The sequence below is a fragment of the Paramormyrops kingsleyae genome, chromosome 9 (assembly GCF_048594095.1).
Source record: "Paramormyrops kingsleyae isolate MSU_618 chromosome 9, PKINGS_0.4, whole genome shotgun sequence".
NCBI lineage: Eukaryota > Metazoa > Chordata > Actinopteri > Osteoglossiformes > Mormyridae > Paramormyrops > Paramormyrops kingsleyae.
In genome coordinates, this window is record NC_132805.1 from 23,495,948 (window position 1) to 23,512,308 (window position 16,361).

The window sequence follows — 16,361 nt, forward strand, 5'->3', positions numbered from 1 at the left end:
CTACTCGCTGCTTCCTGTCAGTTAGCCAGTTTTTGATCCAAGTTGCCACAGTTCCTAAAATCCCTGCAGCTTTAAGCTTTAGCAAGAGACGTTTGTGGGGGACAACATCAAAGGCCTTCTGGAAATCTAAGTAAATCACATCATAGGCCTTTTTGTGATCAATTTCACTTGTAGCTTCCTCAAAGAACTCAAGTAGATTCGTTAAGCAGGATCTACCTCTCCTAAATCCATGTTGGCTATCCTTTATGATGTTATTTGCATCTAGGTAATCTACCATTTTCACTTGAATTATAGCTTCCATTATTTTTCCAGTAATGCTAGTTAAACTGATTGGCCTATAGTTTGCTGGATTACTTCTATCCCCTTTTTTGAATATGGGTGTTATATTAGCATGCTTCCAATCTGATGGTACCACACCCGCAGATAACGATTTCTGGAATATTAAAGTTAAAGGTTGGCTAATAATATCCCTCATCTCTTTTAAGACTATAGGTACTGTAAGATGCCATCAGGCCCCTGCGACCAAGAATGGGGAATATGCTGATAGAAATTCCATCAGCATCCTGTGGTGGTTGGCAAACCATTGTCTGATTAGGTTGGAGTGATGGAAACTCACATTATCACAAATGATCACATACTGTGGTACATTTTCTTGACCAATCTCCTCTTCAGGAATGAGATCCTTGTAGAAGGTGTTCAAGAAGGTAAGCAGATGTTAGGTGTTGTATGGCCCCATGAGAGGGATGCAAGTGTGGGCCCCATTGTCCGAAATACCCGCACTCATTGTAATATTCCCACCCCGCTGGCCTGGCACGTCAACAGTAGCTCTCTGTCCAATCAGATTACGTACATGACTTCTACTGTACCTTTGGCTAAGTTGAAGCCAGCCTCACCCATGTATATGAAAATATGTGGTGGTTCACTTGATTCCAGGTCCATTATACGCTGTGTCGAACAAGATACCACTGTAATTTTGATGTAAAATGCATTTTTATTTTGGAGACAATAGAGTCAAATCTAACATATTCATGTTGCTTTCACAGCGGTAGCAAATGTGTCAAGATGAAATCAACTGTACTGCATGTCGATATACGATGTTGGACTATTTGCTGTACAGTAGATTACAGTTACAGTATTACTGTACATGTTTAGTCTTACCTGCACATACTGGGATGTTCCTTCATTCCTTCACTACTCCTTTCAAATAGGGGTGCAACGATTATTCGACATTGTCGACAAAAATCGACAATAAAAATAGTCGCCGACGAATTTGATTGTCGATAATTGTCGCCAGACGTATTTTTAAACGGAGTGAGACGTTTTCCTTCCTTTATACTTGAGAAATAAGTGGCCCTTATTTCATCAGAAACTGACATACGTGTTGAACCTCTTCTACCTCTTCTGTTTTGTCTCCTTACACCACCTAGCACCCTTACTCTTCTTGGTCTGGGCTGTAGGCCCTATTCATTTTCTTGCTGTTCTTCCATTTTTAGGGTGTCCTTCCTTGATGTTCTTCCATGCTGCATTGTGCCTTGTCTTTATATGCTTGCCAGCTGCAGGTTACAGTTTTTCTCGGTCGCTTTGGAGCATTTCTCAGATCAGAAAGTGAATTCTCAAAACTACTTGTTCAACCGCCACGTAATTTAGTCACTTGTGCACAACACATGAACATTTCTCATTGCTTTGATCAAAATGCAAATGCTTTTGTACATTCAGATAATTGATTGTGTACAATTCTCTGCTGTTCCCTACATTTCCACTTGTTTATGTCATGTTGATCAAAATATATTATACTAGTTTCATCTAAATAATCTTAACCCCCAAATCATTTCAGCATCAGTACATTGCACAAGTCACTGAATGCAAAATAGTTAATCCAGTTGTCAAAATCTCCAAAAAATAAAACTACAGTTTTTCTCAATTGCTTTGGCACGTTTTTAACATTCTCTAAACTGTGAGTGCAAATGTCACAACTGTTTACAGGAACTTCAAAACTTTATAGCATGTCTGCAAAATGTAGTTACTCACCCAAAACATTTAATTCATGCTTCAAAACCTAGTTATTGTGTCAATAATTTGGCCAAGGCCACCAAAATCTAAAGTATTTTTGTCATTGTGTGAGCCACACTGGTCAAAATGTTTAGTTGTTTTTTCACCACAACAGTCAACCATGAAAATTAAGGGTTTAAACAAAAATCTCATATTTGTTGAGAAAAGTCAATAGTATGTAGAAGAAAAAAAAAAAGTCTATGGACATTTGTATTTGTACAGTGTTTATTTTTGTACTTCATGTGTATATACACAATACAAGTGTATTACTGCACATGTAAAGTAACTGAGAAGAGTAACAAGATTTCACTTTACATTTCATATTTGTGTATTACCACAAATACACAAAAACAACAAATAACATTCATGGGGAAAAAAAAATAATTATTCTTGGTGGACATCTTGTCGCTCACGTTGGTCAGGCCAAAGATTTTCATCAACATCACATCTGATGTTTTCCATTGCCACACACCGTGGAAAAAATCTCCTTGAATGCCGCACCCATCCCCTGCAATGGTCAGCTGTGATGTCCTCACATGCAGCATTCATGGCATCCAACAAAGACATCTGATTTTGTGGTCTATGATCATACACTTTCCACCTCCATGCTGAAAAAAACTCTTCTATTGGATTTAAGAATGGAGAGTATGGTGGAAGGAATTCCACTGTTATCCTTTCATGTGCAGCAAACCAGTCCCTAACACTGTTGGTTCGGTGGAAGCTGACATTATCCCAGACAACAACATAATTAGGCAAATGTGGTCTAACTAAACCTCTTTCTTGTTCTGGAATCAGGTCTCTGTAAAGTGCATTTAGGAAGGCCAGGAGAAGTTGGGTATTATAGGGCCCAATGTGTGGAATATGTGTGCTCACACCGTTCTCTGAAATGGCAGCACACATTGTAATATTGGCCCCACGTTGGCCTGGTGTGTCAATTGTGGCTCGGTGTCCAATGAGATTGCGACCACGTCTCCGGCCTTTGGACAGATTAAACCCAGCCTCGTCCACAAAAACAAGAATGTGGGTCGTTTCATGTACTTCTAACTCCATGATTCTCTATGAAGAAACACAGGAAAAAATGTAACAGTAAATGTATTTTCTTATGGGTTTCTGAAACTTACAGTAAAGTAATACAGGCATCTTAGAAATACAGGAAAACTCACTAAGTGCACACCAATGGTTTACCTGGACATACTGGTACCGCAACGCCTTGACTCTTTCACTGTTCCTCTCAAATGGCACCTTATAGAGCTGTTTCATAGTCATCTGATGTCTTTTTAAAACTGTCTATGGTGGAAATGCTGACAGAATTTATATTTGCAAAGACCTTATTGTCATTTATGATTGCACTTTGGATCTCTCTTAGCCTGATGGAATTGTTGGCTATGACCATGTTGCAAATTTCTTGTTCTTGCAGTTGGTTAAATACTGCTGCTCTGCCACCAGCGCGAGGTTGTCGTGCAGTTCTATAGAAAAAACAAATAGACTTGCATTTACCTTTACAATATTGTTGTTTATACTGTAAAAATACTTTACATACTGTAAAACAAAAAAATACATATTTACCTGTTTTCCCTACGAAAGGTTTGCACAATTGATGACACTGTGGACCTGTTTACATTAGGCTGTACTTTTCGACCAGCCTCTTCCATTGTAAAACCATGATTTATGACATGATCCACAAGTGTGGCTCTGATTTCATCAGAGACTCTGACTCTTCTATTTCCAATTGCTCTTCCACGAGCATGTTGCTGTAGTTCAGGGTTGTGATGTCCTCCATTCTCAAAAAATTCTACAGCAGTGATTGTGCTGTGGGCAATCTACATATATATACTCCCAAAGTTGATTGGTTAAATGGTTAAATGGTTGATTCATATTAGAGGTAATTTGCAATTAGATTGCGATTGCAATTAGAGGTAATGTGCCAATTTAGCAGACATTACAAATAATGTCAATGTCAGATATATTTTAGAATATACATTCATGTATACTAATTATGATAATTGAATAGATCGTTTTGAATGTGATGGCTTACAAAATAAAAAATGTCTGAGAAGTTCTGAAGTGTTTGACAGTGTAAGTGAGAATCGAGTCATCAGTTTTGATCAACAAGCCATATGCAATTATTTGTTGTCCAAACTGCAGACAGTTGTATGTACTCTTTGCACACATGTGCCAAAGCATTTGCAATTTGCTCAAATCAATAAGAAATTCCAATCTGATGTGAAAAAGAAGCGAATTGTTCAGAGATCTGAACTTAATGTTTTGGGAAATAAAAAAATCATTTGAGAACTGAGCCAAAGCAATTGAGAAAAACTGTAATAATAAAAAAAAAAAAAAAAAAACTGTTTTATGTAAATGTATTTTGAATTGACACACAGATGAAATTTGAATGTCACTAATAAAGGGGCGTGAAGAACCAATGATCAACTAGTTCTCTAAAACAGGTGAATCTTGTGAACCTATAATTGGCATGCCTATATAAAAAAAGAGCAAAACACATATTTACAATTTTTGAAAATGGATGAACAACCAGTACGTGGTCAACAGCCAGGAACAAATACGCATGCTGGAAGGGTAAGGAGGCAAAATAGAGGAAGAAGAAGAGGAAGAAGAGGCCAGAGACACAGACATATTTCTGATGACATTAGAGCCACTATTGTGGACCATGTTGTCAATCATGGCCTTACAATGGCTGAGGCGGGTCGGAGGGTACAGCCAAATATTGGGAGATCAACGGTTTTTTCAATTATTCAAACATTTCGTCGAGAGAACAGGTATGTAATCCACCAGTGTGGACTGTGCTGTTTATAGTGTATATACATTCTTTAACACACAAATATGTGTAAGTGTATCTGAATTTTATTACGTAGTGTATTTTTTCCACACAGGACTGAAAGGTTACAGTACCTCGTAGGGGTGGCAGAGGACCTCTTCTCACACCTGAGCAGGAGGAGGCTATTTGCACCATGGTCAGAGCAAACAATGCCATTAAGCTAAGGGAAATCCAGAGCGCTATTGTAGAAGACAACAATGTTTTTATAAAAACCCAATCTGTTAGCACCATTTGAAAGGAATGAAGACAGAGTGAAGGAGCTACGGTACCAGTATGTACAGGTAAACCATATACTGTATGTGCATATAATCACTAATTTACATAAACTTCTCATATATATATATATATATATATATATATATATATATATATATATATATATATATATATATATATATATATAAACAGTATGTGTGACCTATGTACATTTGCTATAGCTTTAGGAAAATAATACAATATGTGTGTACATTTGATATAACTGAATCTTGTGAAATGAAATGAAAATGCATAACTAATTGGGTATCTTCTGTGTTGTAGCGTATAATGGAATTGGAGTCAAGTGAACCACCTCACACTTTCATATACGTGGATGAGGCAGGCTTCAATCTGAACAGAAGCAGAAGACGTGGTCGAAATGTCATCGGCCACAGAGCTACTGTTGATTTGCCAGGCCAGCGGGGAGGAAATATCACTATGTGTGCTGCTATTTCAGAGCATGGTGTTCTAACTCGTATTCCCCTTATAGGCCCATACAATACACAGCGTCTCCTCACCTTCCTGGAGACCCTCTATAGGGCTCTCATCCCTGATAGGGGTCCATTTCAAGATGATTCGGCCAAATATGTGATACTTTGGGATAATGTGAGTTTTCATCACTCAAACACCATCAGGCAATGGTTTTTGACCCATAACAGAATGTTGATGGAATTCCTCCCACCATATTCTCCATTCTTTAACCCAATTGAGGAGTTTTACTCATCATGGAGATGGAAGGTCTATGATCGCCAGCCACATACACAGATGTCCCTTCTGGCTGCCATGGATGCAGCATGTGAGGATATCACCGTGGAAGCCTGCAGAGCCTGGATTAGACACTCAAGAAGATTTTTTCCACGTTGTATTGCAAGGGATGATATTTGCTGTGATGTTGATGAAAATCTGTGGCCTGGCAGACTGGGTCGTTAGGGGGTATAGAGACAGACAACAGCATGCACAGTTTTGCCTAAGAGGTGTTTCCTATGTTTACCATTTGTAATTTTATATTTTTCCCCATTGTGCTATTGTGTCCTTATTTTTCTTATCACAATGACATTATATGATGTTATATTGTAATTCTTTTTTCAGTCCACTAGTAAAAGTACAATAAAAAGTGTGAATCCTGTTCGGTCTCAATATACAGTCAATATTCCACAGTCTCACAGCATTTCATGCAATAGTCACGTAATTTGTGTAAACTTTGATTCGTGCATAACGATACAAATTTCGAGGGTTTTTTGAAAACAATTCACTTCCGAATAAATAAAACAGATTTAAATATACATACAGGAAAAATAGCTGTAAGGAAATCCGCAATAAAATCTAATATTGCAAAATATATTGATGAAACGTCCTGATAATATACACTCACCTAAAGGATTATTAGGAACACCATACTAATATGGTGTTTGACCCCCTTTCGCCTTCAGAACTGCCTTAATTCTATGTGGCATTGATTCAACAAGGTGCTGAAAGCATTCTTTAGAAATGTTGGCCCATATTGATAGGATAGCATCTTGCAGTTGATGGAGATTTGTGGGATGCACATCCAGGGCACGAAGCTCCCGTTCCACCACATCCCAAAGATGCTCTATTGGGTTGAGATCTGGTGACTATGGGGGCCATTGTAGTACAGTGAACTCATTGTCATGTTCAAGAAACCAATTTGAAATGATTCGAGCTTTGTGACATGGTGCATTATCCTGCTGGAAGTAGCCATCAGAGGATGGGTACATGGTGGTCATAAAGGGATGGACATGGTCAGAAACAATGCTCAGGTAGGCCGTGGCATTTAAACGATGCCCAATCGGCACTAAGGGGCCTAAAGTGTGCCAAGAAAACATCCCCCACACAATTACACCACCACCACCAGCCTGCACAGTGGTAACAAGGCATGATGGATCCATGTTCTCATTCTGTTTACGCCAAATTCTGACTCTAACATTTGAATGTCTCAACAGAAATCGAGACTCATCAGACCAGGCAACATTTTTCCAGTCTTCAACTGTCCAATTTTGGTGAGCTCGTCCAAATTGTAGCCTCTTTTTCCTATTTGTAGTGGAGATGAGTGGTACCCGGTGGGGTCTTCTGCTGTTGTAGCCCATCCGCCTCAAGGTTGTGCGTGTTGTGGCTTCACAAATGCTTTGCTGCATACCTCGGTTGTAACGAGTGGTTATTTCAGTCAAAGTTGCTCTTCTATCAGCTTGAATCAGTCGGCCCATTCTCCTCTGACCTCTAGCATCAACAAGGCATTTTCACCCACAGGACTGCCGCATACTGGATGTTTTTCCCTTTGCACACAATTCTTTGTAAACCCTAGAAATGGTTGTGCGTGAAAATCCCAGTTACTGAGCAGATTGGGAAATACTCAGACCGGCCCGTCTGGCACCAACAACCATGCCACGCTCAAAATTGCTTAAATCACCTTTCTTTCCCATTCTGACATTCAGTTTGGAGTTCAGGAGATTGTCTTGACCAGGACCACACCCCTAAATGCATTGAAGCAACTGCCATGTGATTGGTTGATTAGATAATTGCATTAATGAGAAATTGAACAGGTGTTCCTAATAATCCTTTAGGTGAGTGTAGCTGTTACTGTAATTGATCAAACATAGCGAAAATCAAAAGACAATTCCCATAGCAGTGAATTGGTTTGAAAATCGTACTGTCTGACACGAAAAAAAGCGCAATTTGTGTCAGTGGGCATGAATCAAATAGATGAAATAACGTGAATATTGCACATAATGCCGTGATACTGCGTTGGTAAATTTGTGCTGTTGAATTTCATAGATCCCATACAGAAGAAATTCAGCCTTTTGCATTATGAATTACTGTAAACCAAACCATATTTTATATCAGGAAATCCTGAAACCATGCAATGTCATTCTGACAACATAACTAAACATTTTGACTTCACCGTATATAAACAATGACAAAAGGACTTGTCATTCTGATGGTGATGACATTTTCATTGACACAAAAACTTACTTTTGAGGGAGTACCTAAGGATTTTGAGTAAAGTACATGCTTTTGCAAGAAATCCAATGTGTTGTGCTGTTTGTACTAATTGTTTTGAGAATGCACTAACTGTTATGCAAATATTAAGACTGATTCGAGAAATGCTCCAAAGCAACCGAGAAAAACTATAAGGAGCAATTTTAGGGTACTGCTCAGTGATTAGTTGCTTGATTGAGCTAAGATCTCACACATGCCCCTAATAATGTTTCACCTGAGAGCAATTTAAGGTGGTGCAGGAATCATTAGTATTGTGAATACAAACTAAAAAAAGTTATGTAGAAACCTATAAAATACACTTCACAGCCAATTATATCTTGTTGAACACTTTTGACTGCAATGACTTACACAATGAAAAAATGACGAGTTCTTCTGGAGTGTAAGACTATGAAAAGAGGGCTAGTGCAATGCATTTTGATCATCATGACATAAGTAACCGCTGTTGTATGATATAGCTGAAAATTGCACATAAGCATCTGCCTGAGTGTACTAAAGCAATTGCAAAATGACGAAAACAACCAGAAATTGCTGTTATGATGTGCACAACTGACTAGAAGTTGTAGGAATTGAATGAGCAGTTTTGAAAACTTCAATTCTGTTGTGAGAAATGCATCAAAGCAACTCAGAAAAACTGTAAAACTGCTGTGAGAATAGTTTTACAAATTCATGCGTGCTCCCTGTGTGATAGTCATTCTCACCAATCACAAGCGCCATGCTTCTCGCATGCCAGTCATGCTCACCAATCAGTAGTGGCCCAAGAATGTTACATTCGCGGTGTGGAAAAATACTGATTCCGCTACTGAGCTATAAGTGAATTGCCTTCCTAATTCATGGTCCGAGATTATTTCAGAAAAGTCCTATCATCAATAGAACCGGCGAGCTCCTTTTAAACACCAGCTGCAATATACTTCAGCGTATCATACTGTAACAGACTTTTCATGTTGGACAGGTGTCTTATTGTGAAGGCATGTTGTTATGGAATAGAAGAAGTGTAAGGGGAGGTGCTGGGTTGTGATGAGGTGAAGACGGAGTTGATATGCCAATAAAAAGACCGCGACTTGAGTTGAACATTAACGGGTTTGTTCCTTCCGTTTATTATTTTCTTTATTACCGTAAAGTCAGGCGAACCCAAATAACCGGCTAACTGACCTGCTGCGGTGTTCCAAGGCAAACTAACAGCCACAAGTGCAGACATGTGGTTTGATGATGAGGACCCTTTGAAACCAACGAGGAGGATGTTGGATATTCACTCAAATAGCAAAGATATAAGGGTGGACCTGCCGGATCCATTTGCTGGTAATGGGAGCCAAAGTTTTCTCAGCTGGGTGAGACGGCTGGACGTCGCTGTGAGCGCAATGGTGAGAGCTGGAGACTGATGCAGAGCTGGTGAAGATCCTACCCACCCGCCTGAGCGGTGCAGCCTTTTTGTTGTGGGATAGCTTTCCAGAGGGAGTCAAATCGGACTATGCAGCAGTTAAATAGAGACTTGGGGTGGCCTTTGGTTGGAGGCAGTTCATGGACCGCTTCAAGGCCAGCCTGTCAGCTCGAGTACGTGCTCCTGGAGAAAGTTTGGAGGTGTATGCTGCTGATGTGAGCCGGTTGGTTATGGAGGCCTTCCCGGACTATGGGGCTATGGCACTGAGGGAGGAAAAGTTTCAGCGTTTCCTCGCCAGCCTAGATCCAGCTTTGAGAGCCAAATGCCTGGAGCAGGGCGCAACTGATCTGGAGGAGGCATTGATTATTACTGAGAGGTGTGAGAATGCAAGGGAAGCTCTGCACAGGGTATATGGGGGCACCAGTGCTTCGGGCCCTCCCAGCTGTGGAAGGTATGTCCGTACAGTCCTTGTCAGTGACCGATACCCTACAGAGAGCTTTGGATAAATGAACAGAAGAGATGTATTACATGAGGATGAAGATGAAGAAGATGCGGGAGGAAAATCAGAGACTGAAGGCCCAGGACTCCGACAGGGGAGAACAGAGATTCAGTTCTGCCCCAAGGGGACGTTATGGCTGCGCATGTGATGCTATGGGCAGTCGTTCCCCGAATTGGGAGTCACCTTCCCCTCGAAGGGGCTACTGGACACGTAGCTAAGGTCGGGACCCAGGGGTTGGCCCCTCACCAAGGTCCTCGGGGTACCGGAGCCCCAGCCCTGGTTGGCGAGACAGTCGAACAAGGGAGCAGCGGAGCCGTGGTGTGCGTTTCCTGTTGCAGCAACTGGAGGGGAACGGTGCCCATCAGGGAAACGAACAGCAGCTGGTGTTGAGGCCCAGACACCGGCTTCTTCCCCTGAGGGCCGCCTAGAGGATTACCTTCCTGTGGATACTTTGTACATGGACAGTGTGAACTGCCCCACGTCTTATGTGAGGGGGGCGGTGGAAGGCACCGAAGTCTCCATGTTAGTCGACTAAGGGGCTTTGGTGTCTCTGATCAGTGAGAACTTCCGTATGTCGGTCCCTGCACTGTGGAGCCGGCCCCTGAAAAAGAACTATGTTGATTATCGTGCAGTAAATGAACAAATATTGGACACCTTGGGCACAATTTCAGTGACCTTCCGCCTGGGTCCCTCTTCCTGGCAACATAAGTTTTATGTGCTAAGGGGATCAACTCAGTCTGTTCTACTTGGACTGGACTTTTTAACAAAAAATCATGCCTTGTTGGACTTGGAGCGGGGAGTGTTACAGTTATGGGACATTTGTGTGCCCTTGCTCCGGGGTGCCGAATTGATTCCTGCATGCTGCAATGTATCCCTGGCTGATGCTGTAACTGTTACTCCCCTGAGTCAGGTTCTGGTGCCAGTGGCTGTGCTGGCACCTACTGGCATGGACTTGTCAGCTATCAGTTTTGAGGGATATTTGGAGCCTAACATCCCTGAGACAACGGGGCTGGTGGTGGCTCACACAGTCACTAGCAGGGCTCTGAACCGGTTCAAGTAACGAAAGCGAAAAACGAAAACAAATGACATTGAACAGGAACAAAAACGAAAACAAAATCAATTTTAATCGTTCTGAACAGAAACGGAAACAGAAATTCCAAATTAACCGGTTAATAACGGTATTTTTATCGTTCTCTTTATTATATCAATTTGGCAGACCAAAAACACGAATTCAAATTGTGTGCGCAAATGCGATGGTGACGCATACAACGTGAAATGCCCGCGAAGCAGACGTCATAAGCAGAGCCCTTTCTGATGCGACGAGCTTAAGGTTACCAAGCACCTGGCTGTTTCATGTGCAAAGGTATGTTTAGGTTTAAGTTATTGTAGCCTAATTAAAACTTGTAGTTAAAATTACAAAAAATAATTACTGATTGTCTATTGTTTTTAGATGGGTCGCCATAAAGAAAATCCCTTTCGTCAATTTTTTTCATATGACAAATCGTCTGATAAATCGATCTGTAATATTAAAGGATGCGGGGCAGAAATAGCTGGGAATCATGGCGGTAACCTGCAGAGACACATTCAACGTAAACATCCAACGAAATACAGTATGTTGAGTCGACCAGCAATAAAAGGTCAGCAGCTGATGGACAAATGACTCTAGACGCGGTCGTAGTGAAAAAGCCAAAGACAACAGGCCTACATGATCAAAAATTGTTGATCTGTTGTGTTAAATGTTAAAAAAAATCTGTTGTGCATCTGTAATGCATTGTAATGTTACAATGCATTACGTTTTCTTTTACTTTTATGCATTAAATGTAAAATCATAACTATCTGGAGTTCTGCTTTGTTTGAGTGAAAATAGCCTATAATAGGCAATTATGCATATTAGGTAAGGAATAAGTCAACAGGTTTTTATCGCAGATTAAGCCGTGTGGTCAGGATGTTAAGCGGATGGTCTTGAAGGGGCTTATTTCGCTATAGTATTATCAAACAAGAAAATTGTTTTTAAAAAATTATTAGCGCATTTGTAACGAGTTTCCAGGTGAACTCGTTTACTTTCGGTTTTAAAGACAAGAACTTCAAATGACACGAACACGGAATTTGGTTTAATCATTTGTAAACAATGCCAAACATGTTATTAAAAGGCACACACTATCTATCTATCTATCTATCTATCTATCGCGCCGTGTAATAAAATAACGTTTATTAACCGGTATTTTTTCTAGAAAACCGTTTTCGGAACGTATTGTTTAATGAGGAACACAAGAACAGAAACGTTATAATATCGATTCTGCTCGGAGTGAACCGAATGGATTTTTTTTTCGTTTTTAAGCCCTGGTCACTAGTGTCAAAGACGGTGCCTCAGTGGCTCAGATCCTCAATCCTACTGGACAAGCTGTTGAACTTAAGCGGGGGTTGCATCTGGGTGAGTTTTACCCGGTAGAGGAGTGTGGTGTGACACCAGTTATCCAACCTCCTGTGGCTGATTTGAACCAGGGGCCACCTGCTGCATCCCCTGTCACCCTAAGTGATTCCCCCATAACAGAGCAACAGAGAGCAGAACTGTCGCATCTGCCGCAGAGATTTGGGGATGTTTTCAACCTGTCTGGCACAAATACGGGCAGGTGCCCACTGCTTAAATACCACACTAGAACGGGTGATCACCCTCCCATTAAGCAGTGTGCCAATCGGGTGTCTCCTGAAAAGCGGGCAGAGATTGAGCGCCAGGTTGCTGCGCTGCTGGCGGATGGCTTAGTGGAGGAGAGCTGCAGCCCCTGGGCATCTTCAGTGGTGCTAGTGAAAAAGAAAGGGGGACAGTGGAGATTCTGCATTGATTATCGTCGTCTCAACTCCATGACTCTTAAGGACTCTCACCCCCTGCCACGGGTCGATGATAGTATGGATGCCCTAGCAGGTGTGGCTTGGTTCAGTACACTTGACTTTTCCAATGGCTATTAGCAGGTGGAGGTCGCCGAAGAGGACCGGGAGAAGACAGCCTTTACGACAGGCAGTGGTCTGTACCAGTGGCGGGCCATGCCTATGGGCCTACACTCTAAAAACTGCTGGGTTAAAAACAACCCAATTTGGGTTATTTTGGTAACCCAGCGCTGGGTAAAAAAGGGACTAACCCAACGCTGGGTTATTTTGACCCAACAAGTTGGGTTACACGTTTAACCCAGCATATTGGGTTCTGATTCTTAACCCAACTATTAGTTAAAAATGACTACACTGCTGGGTTGAATGTAACCCAAAATGGGTCAGAAATTTAATCTAGAAACTTTGGTGATTAAAATTACTAAAATAAAAACAATTCTACAGCAATACATACTTCAGTAATGGAATTTTATTTATGACAAAACATGTAAAAAATGTGTCCATATGAATTTAAGACATTTTTCCCATCTCCACCTCAGCATTAAGACAATTACTATTAAAATGTATCAAACTGTATCACAGAAACACTGTGACTGAAGTCAGTAACAATGCATCAGACTGAAGTCAGACAAATTAACTTTAGAAAAACACAATTTGAAATATGAAAACTTTTCATAACATTTACATCATGCATAAACATTAATATATCCTGAGATATACAGGAATCATCAGTAAGAATCAATTGCAATGTAATTGCAGAGTAGAGGAAAAATAAAAGTATGTAGAAGTAATAATGAAAAAGCATCTAACTGACTGAAGTCAGAAAGATTAACTTTAAAATACAAATTTGTGCATAAACATTAACATATCCTGATATATATAAATCATCAACTGCAATGTAGAAAAAAAAAATATGTAGAAGTAAAAATGAAACGGCATCAAACTGACTGAAAAAACAAACAAAACAAAAAAACTTAAGAAAATACAAATTTAAGATTAGGAAAAAATAGGAAAACATTTTATAACTTTCCCATTAACAATTATGTGCAAACATCAATATATCCTGAGATATAAAGTGACTGAAGTCAAATTTACTTCCAAGAAAATATGTATTTAAAATATGAAAACATTTCAAACGTCCACTGCAGCAAGTAATGTACTTTGCTCAAATGCTGTGCCATTTATTATAGCAAAGGCTTGAAAGCAGTGGTTGTCTCTGTAGGAATTATTAGCTCAGGTAAATTTTAATATCTCCACCAATATGTTTGAATTAATTAAAGTTTAATTAATTATTATTTAATGCTGATTATTAATCAATTGTTATGCCCAATGGTCGGCTCCTCCAAACTCGATTGCGGTATCCCCTTGAGTCTGTTAATGTGAGACTTAAATGGGATTCACTAATTACCAGCAGGGCTCCGAACCGGTTCAAGGAACGAAAGCGAAAAACGAAAACAAATGACATTGAACAGGAACAAAAACAAAAACGAAAACAAAATCAATTTTAATCGTTCTGAATAGAAACGGAAACAGAAATTCCAAATTAACCGGTTAATAACAGTATTTTTATCGTTCTCTTTATTATATCAATTTGGCAGACCAAAAACATGAATTCAAATTGTGTGCGCAAATGCGACGGTGACGCATACAACGTGAAATGCCCGCGAAGCAGACGTCATAAGCAGAGCCCTTTCTAATGCGACGAGCTTAAGGTTACCAAGCACCTGGCTGTTTCATGTGCAAAGGTATGTTTAGGTTTAAGTTATTGTAGCCTAATTAAAACTTGTAGTTAAAATTACGAAAAATAATTACTGATTGTCTATTGTTTTTAGATGGGTCGCCATAAAGAAAATCCCTTTCGTCAATTTTTTTCATATGACAAATCGTCTGATAAATCGATCTGTAATATTGAAGGATGCGGGGCAGAAATAGCTGGGAATCATGGCGGTAACCTGCAGAGACACATTCAACGTAAACATCCAACGAAATACAGTATGTTGAGTCGACCAGCAATAAAAGGTCAGCAGCTGATGGACAAACGACTATAGATGCGGTCGTAGTGAAAAAGCCAAAGACAACAGGCCTACATGTTCAAATGTCTCCAGAATATTTGGTATATTATAATTTAAGTTGTTGATCTGTTGTGTTAAATGTTAAAAAAAATCTGTTGTTGTTTTATAATGCATTACGTTTTCTTTTACTTTTATGCATTAAATGTAAAATCATAACTGTCAGCTGGCGGCCAGCAGGCGAGCAAGGAAGCAGGAGAGCGAGCCGGTAATACGGACAAACGGGGTTTAATCGAGTCAAACTGACGAACAAAGCACTGCACATGACAATACAATGACGGAACTGGGGACTACTGACTCAGACGAGGACTAAATACACAAGACAAGCTAGACTTAATAGGACACAGGCGAGCACAATCAGGGTTGAACACAAGGTAATGAGGGGGGCGTGGCACACATCGGGATCGTACGGAGCAGGATGTGACAGAACCCCCCCCCAAAGGCGCGCACACCGGGCGCGCCAGAGGAGAGGCGACGGACGAGACGAACCGGGAAAACAGGACCTGGAAAACAAAGCAGAACGTCAACCAAAAACAGGGAACAGAACGGAGACACAGAAGAAGAACAAGGACGAGAGGAAGGACAAGAGACGACACAGAACAGGGAAGGCAGACAGGCAGACAAGGAAGGGAGACACAGAAGGGGAGACAGGCGGAACAAAAGGGCCAGGAGTGAACGGAGGAGGAACAAAGGGACGAGGAGCAGAGACAGGCGGGACAAACGGAAAAGGAGGAGGAACAAGGGGAGCACGAGGGAGCCCAGGCGGGCGACGGGCAGCGGCCGGAGGGGCCGCAGGCGGGAGGGAGAAGGGAGCTGAAGGGGACCACCCAGGGGCCAAGGGAACGGGACGAGGGAGTGACGAAGGGGACACGGAGGGAGCAGGAGGGAACACCAGTGCAGGCGGGCAGAAGGGGGAAGCCGCGGCAGGCGGAGGCGCAGCCGGAGCCGGCGAAGGCGCCGTCCGACGCCCAGCCGGAGCAGGGGGGCCCGGAGGCGACCGACATGGAGCCGGAGGAGGGACCGAGGACCGGCACCGCGGAACCAGGGGGGAACCCGGCGGCGACCGCCGACCCCGAGCCGGAGGACCCGCAGGCAGCCACCGAGCTACAGCCAGGGGCCGAACGGGCGAGCCAGGGGGCAGGGAGGGCGGGACCCGGACCCGACGCCTGTGTCCTCTGCCCTTACGGGACACTGACAGGCGGGGTCCCGGGGGGCGTCGGCTTTGCTGGGGTAAGGGTGAGGGAGTCAAGGCCTCTAAAGAGGCAACAGGCGGGGCAGTCAGAGCCGCGGGCGTAGCCGCAGGCGGGGCAGTCAGAGCCGCGGGCGTGGCCGCAGGCGGGGCAGTCAGAGCCGCGGGCGTGGCCGCAGGCGGGGCAGTCAGAG